Source organism: Marmota flaviventris, chromosome 5, assembly GCF_047511675.1.
Source record: "Marmota flaviventris isolate mMarFla1 chromosome 5, mMarFla1.hap1, whole genome shotgun sequence".
In the NCBI taxonomy this organism is placed as follows: Eukaryota; Metazoa; Chordata; class Mammalia; order Rodentia; family Sciuridae; genus Marmota; species Marmota flaviventris.
This window is the reverse complement of record NC_092502.1, coordinates 144,496,761-144,503,519: the sequence shown is the minus strand read 5'-3', so window position 1 is coordinate 144,503,519 and position 6,759 is coordinate 144,496,761. Positions and strand designations below refer to the sequence as shown.

Sequence of the window (6,759 nt, the reverse complement as noted above, 5' to 3'; positions counted from 1 at the left end):
GTACGCACTAAAGTGCACGTGCTGAAAATACGACTCCACCCTACCCAGAAGTTTCTTCTTATCGCTCTGTAATATATCCTTCTTTCTGACTCACTCATACTGATTTGTCTTCTGTCACTATAGATTCATTTCTTTTCCAAAATTTTTCTGTAAATTAAATCAGGCAGGGTGTATCTATTTTTTTAATCAGTGAAGCAGATATCTGGCTTCATGTTGACAAATGTATTTTCTCCTTTCTTTTGCTGAATATAATTCCACAGTATAGATACACCACAACTTGTTTATCCACAGATTAACAATTTGTTTATCCATGATATATGTGGATTGTTGCCAGTTTGGGGCTATTATAAGTGAAAAACTACTATGAACATTCACATACAGATCTTTGTATGGACACACACACACTTTATCTCTGTTGGGAAAATACCAAAGAGCGAAATGATTAGGGCATATGGTTTTAAGAAACTGGAAAGCTGTTTTCAAAAATAGTTGATAGGATATGATTGTTTGTTTCCTACCAAAATGTACATGTTAAAATCGTGACTCTTAAGGTGATGGTTTTAGAATGAGGAGGCTTACGGATGCTCCATCCTCAGGAATTGAATGACAAGCCCCAGAGAGTTCCATCATCCCTTCTGGCTATGTGAGGGAACTGTGTGAAGATAGCTTTTAGAACCAGAAAACAGGCCCCCACCACATACCAAACCAGCCAGTGCTTTGATCCTTGGACTTCCCAGCTTCCAGAATTGTGAAATACAAATTTCTGTTATTTATATGCATCTCAACTTATGGCATTATGTTATAGCAGTGTGTAAGAGTTCCAGTTTCTCCATACCAACACTTCAGTACTTGGCAATGAGTCTTTTTAATTTTAATGATTCTACCATAGAGAGATATCTCATTATAGTTTTAATTTTCTTTATGACTTCTGATACTAATAAACTTTTCATGTGCTTGTTAACCACCCACGTTATCTTTTTTTTTTTTTTTTTTGGTGAAGTGGCCATTCAAAGATGTTGCCCATTTTAATTGGTTGTTTATCTTTTTTTTTTTTGGCTGCTTATCTTTTTATTATTGAATTGTAAGACACCTTTTTACATATTCAAGATACAAGTCATCTGTCAGAAATATGCTTTGCAAATATTCTCTTCTATTTATTTGCTCATCTTTTAATTTTCATAGTAGGGTCTTTTAAAGAGCAAAGCTTTAAATTTTGATGAATTTCTATTAGTTGATTTTTTTTTCTTTTTGAGTTTGTACTTTATGGTAAGATATATTTTAGAAATCTTTGACAAACCCAAATTTACTAAGAATTTTTCCTAAGTTTTCTTGTAAAGTTTTATACATTTAGATCTTAAACTTTTCATAAAAAGAAACGTAAGATATCTTGCAAGTTAACTTTTGTATATGGTATAAGCCCAGAGTCAAGGTTAAATTTATTCATAATGTTATTCAACTGTTTCAGCACCAATTGTTGTTTTCCTCGAGTTGATTTTGCACTTCATATAAAAATCAATTAACAATTTACATGTGAATTTATTTGTTTAAATTGTTTCAGCTTTTTTTTTTTTTTTTTGAAAAGAACATAAATCTTTATTAAGAACATCTTATACTGTAATCAGATACAGCCAAAGAAAAGGGGTAAACAAACAGGGAGAGTTCATCTTCCCATGTGCTACTGCCACCTCAGAACAGACTCATGTGGATGGCTGGAATTATAGTTGGCAACAAATGCTCTGTATAAATAAACTCATCAAGTAACACAATGTTCCCTTTCTATACAGAGAAGAACTGGGTTTACACTTTAAAAAGCTTTGATATAGTGCAACAGCTATGAAACAAGACTACATCTTTAGGAGCTATTTCTTAATAGAATACAAAGCAGTTTAGTAACTTTATGTTATTTCATATTATGTAAATTTTTAGAATGGAAAATTCAGAAAGGACCTTCTATCTTTCCCTAAAATAAGTTAATTTGTACTTTTGAGGTTTTTTTTTTTTTTTTTTTTTCTCTCTAAAGAATTCTCAGAGGGGTTGGGGATGTGGCTCAAGCGGTAGCGCGCTCTCCTGGCATGCGTGCGGCCCGGGTTCGATCCTCAGCACCACATACAAAGATGTTGTGTCCGCTGAAAACTAAAAAATAAATATTAAAAAAAATTCTCTCTCTCTCTCTGTCTGTCTCTCACTCTCTCTTTAAAAAAATATTTAAAAAAAAAAAAAAGAGTTCTCAGAACCAGTTCAGTAACTATACTGCAAAAGATGAGTTGCTCATCTACAGTGACAACTTTCAACCTAAGTTTGTTCTTTTAATTTTGCAAATCAAGATGACTGGGTCACCCCAGCTTTTGCTGATTCTGAAGGATTTCTTATAGAAAAACCCTGATTTGGAGTGCATGTGAAAGAGGTACCAAAAAAGTTGCATTTGGAATGGTTTTCCTTAAGGGAGGGTGGCTGTTGAGCACAACTGACTTTCTCAGACTCCAGGTTCTCCCCTATGGACTTTTACTTACTGTGATGGAAGGAGCAGAGGGAGTGCCAGGGAATCTGTTCAGACTGCCACTCCAGCAACTCTCTGCACTGTTTGTGGAGAAAAGAGTGATGGTATCCATTCAAACCACAGTACCCCTACTGCAAGTATGGTGACATGCTTTTCTCTTGAGGGGCCAGGCCAAACTGCACTCAGATGCATGATTTGCCTCAGGTACACAGTGAAGAAAATGCTCATGATTTAGAATTTGGTATTACAGTATCCCACCTAACCCCATTTCTTGAAAAAATTTAGCCTTCTTTTTAGGAAGGAAGACTATTCACTGCTAAGGCTTACCATGTTAACTATCATAAGGCGGAAAACATGACTAAAGCAGACTATTGTATGTGTTCAGTTAGTGGACTAACCAACAACTAACTGAGGTTTGTGGAGGACTGGTCAAGGGGTGGGATTCAGGTTCTTGAGTACTATCACTTATCACAAATCTCATCAAGCTCTTTAAAAAAATAATGCATTTTTATCATAAATATTTAGAGCAGATACTGGCATCAAAATCAGTATCTAAGTTAGAAGTCTGTCTTAAATGGTGAAAATATTCCAACAAACTTCTAAAAGATTTCAAATCTTTCCAGGAGTACACAGTTTATAAATTAGTTTTAAATGGAAAAAATATATATTCTGAATGGATAAATCACCACTTTAGCAGATCATAAATAAGGTCAAGATATTGAAAATAAGTTAACATACAAGTTCTTGCTTTCACATTAATAACAACAAAAAATCTAAATTACTTGGTATACTTTCACAGCAGGTATAACCAGGTTTTGTAATTGTGCATTTGTTACCTCTCCCCCTTTGCTCTTTTCTTCTATTTCCTATACCTAGGGACAGAGGTACACAGCACAGGCAGATACCCCAATGTGCGGTTCTGGCTGCCGCACACCATTTCCTTGCTTAGAGTGATGTTATTACAAATGCTGGTCAGGATCTATGATTAGTAATTTATTAACCATATTACAAGTTAAGTACATTCATGGTTAAGTGGATTAGGTTCCCAGGTGAGCTTTCAATAGTAATGTGCATAGGGAACCTAACTACTACTGTTTCTGTGAGAAAATGTGTCCTAACTACCAAAGTTGTGTAAAACACTTTGGAATGTAAGACATTTATGGATGGGACTATTTTATATGCATCTGCTTTAGAAATAGGTCAAATTGTAAAAATCACTGTTTCCAGAACTACAGTCTATCAAAACTAAATTTTGCCTTCTCTTTCACATGTGAACTAATTTTAACTATAATCTCTAATACTGAGAAACAAAGTGAAGCCATTTAGAATAGTGAGACATAATTGGCTTGTGGGATTTAAAAGATATTTTATTGACTATCTACTTTGAATTTGCCTACAATGAGAAATGTCTAATGTAAAGCAATGGATGAGAAAAATGTTTATACTAAGTCATTATTGAATACAAATCCACAGCTTAACAATATGATTTAAAAAGAAAGCTGGAGAGCATGCAAATGCTCTAACACACAGGGTTAGAAATAAAAGGTAAAAGTACATTTGTTTTGTATTTACATCTGTAAATATACAAATATAAAATTTACCAGATCTACCCTGTAGTGTAGTACTCTTAATTTCCAAATATACAGTCATTCAAAAACTTGAAGGGAACATTAAAAATGTCCCAGGATACTTTACTGAACATTAATGAATATCGAGTTCTTGTACTATTAGAGCTAAAAATACTACTGTGTTTTAAGTTATACAGCTGAGGGAATAATAAAAGTATCATTTCATGTTTCTTTTAATCCCATAGATAGCTTTTTTATCAAAGGGATCAATTATGTTAAAAGGAGACTGATTTGACAAATAGAAATCAGTTCCAGAACCAAAGTTGTTCTCTTGGTAGAGTCTCAAAATTCATAGCATTTTCATATTAATCTATTCAAAAAATTCTAAACAGTATAATCAAAGGAGTCCCTATTTCACAATCTTTTTAGTCTATGATGGCAGTTGAAATAGAACTCCTACAATGCTATCTGAAAAGTTCTCTAGACTTCGATCTGACCCTACAAGTGGCATCCATGTTTAGTGTTAAATTACTGACCTCTAGAGAGTAAGGAATCAAAAGTAGGGAGAGGCACAGAACCGATATTTGGGTTGGGGAGAAGGATGAAGATTAAGTTGGAACATTTAGTCCCTTCTATAATCAAGTCCTAACTATACCATAATAAAGTCTCAACCAACTCCTGATTAGTTCTTCCCCTTTAGGAATTAGATAGTATACAGTGATTAGATACTGAAAAAAGAAAATAATGAAAAACAATTGAAAATACATGAAGAAATAGAAACATGGACTTTCTCACAAGGCCCTGGATCAAAAAAAATTTACAAAAAGATTGTTTGAAAATAATCACTATGTGAGCTTATTAATACACAGAGATCATCACTTTGTTTAAACTAAGTCATGTTAACTTACTAATAAAATAGTAAACAAATCAACATTTTAAACAATTTTATAAATTACTTGTCGCTTCTTTTGTTAGTATCACTCTCTCAACAATATACAAAAATAACGCTACAGGACTATCCACCTAACCCGTCTCCATGTCTTGCAAAGTCCTGGGCCCTGGAAAGAAACTGGTCGTCAATCTTCACTGTAGATGTCCCCCACAAAGGGCAGGTGCATGTGGCTGCCAGTGACATTGGGCAATCGAGATAAGTCTGGCAGGCTCTGGATCCGGGACCTGAGTTCTTTGCGCACCAGGGAAACTCTGGCTAACTTGCGCTTGTATTCTTCCAATTTATGCTCTTTCTCTGCAAGGGCTTCTTTTTGACAACGAAGAAAATCTGCTAACATTCGAGTGAGTTGCTTCCTATCATCTATTTCTGCCGCCAATCTGCCATTGTAATCTGCCAGCAACATACAAGCATCCTCTACCATTTTAGAAAGCCTTTCTCCAGATTCTTTATCTGTTATTTTATCTAGCAGGGATACTTCTTGGACTTGGACAGGCAAAGAAGCTATCCTCTGATGAACTGCTGCATCACCTGAAGCTGCATTTTCTAGATCTTGTAAGGCTCTAACGAGATCTAGAGTCTGTGGTGGTTCACTTGGAGATCCTAGAGAGGAACAATTTTCATTTTCATCCACCTTTATTTGTTCATAAGTTCTCTTCCTAGGCTTCTTATCACCATACAGAGCTTGCTTAAGTTGTTCTAATACATCATTTTCATATACAGATCTTTCTTCCCAAATAGATAACACTCTTCCAAGGTGCTTCTTAACAACTTTCATCAGTTTCACTTGAAACATGCTTAAAAGCCTTCACTATAACTGGTGCAAAATCTTTTGTAAACTCCGGCCCCTTCCTTTTGCTGTTCTGAATGACATCATTGGCTAGGTAGAGAAAAGTAAGCTTCCTGTTGGGTTTTGCTTTCCGCAGCTCCCGCTCCCACACGGTGACAATGGGCCGAGAGTGCTTGCGGTGGTGGATGAGCCACAGGGACAAGGTCTGCACGCTCTGCTGCGAGTTGCTCAACTCCGACAGCTTCTTCTCCAGCGCCGCCTTAGAGAAGGCGGACATCCCTCCAAAACCGCGGTCACGCCGTCCCACGCGGTGGGGCCAAGGGGAGGAGAGTTTCGCCAAGCTCGTCGCGGCCTCGCCCCCCTTATTTCAGCTTTTATGTGTCTTAAAAAGATCTTTACTTCATATTAGATTTTGAGATTATTTTTGCTCCTTATAGAATTCTAGGAAAATAGTTGCTATTTTTTTTTTCTTTCAGTACTTCAGATATGTTGCTCCATTGTTTCCTTGCCTATATTGTTTTACAAAAAAAGTTATCTTCACCCATATTTTTGTCCTGCTTGGAATGTGTCTTATTTTTTTCTGGGTGCTTTTAAAATTTACTATTTTAGCACACATTTTAGGTAATTGGATTATGATATGCTTTCAAGTAATTTTTTTTTTACTTCTTCTGCTTGGGATTTATTGAACAACTTGAATATGCAGGTTTATAGTTTTTATTACCTTTAGAAAAAGTTTGGTCTTTGTTTCTTCAAAAGTCTACTTGGTGGACTTCAAGTACATACCTATTAGGCTGCTTGAAGTTGTTCTGCAGCTCTCTGATACTCTCTGCTTGTGCTTTTATTTTCTTTCTTTCAGTCTTTTTCTCCAGGTGGTTCATTTTTTATAGTTTTTATGTCTTCATGTTCACTAATATTTTCTTCTGCAGTGTCTAATCAGGGTATAATCCCATGCAGT

At 35.5% G+C, this 6,759-nt stretch overlaps 1 pseudogene; it reads right to left on the bottom strand.

Moving 5' to 3' along the window:
• Window positions 1-4,867: 4,867 nt before the first annotated feature.
• Window positions 4,868-6,150, bottom strand: LOC114093485 (regulation of nuclear pre-mRNA domain-containing protein 1A pseudogene; annotated as a pseudogene).
• Between the last annotated feature and the right edge of the window lie 609 nt (window positions 6,151-6,759).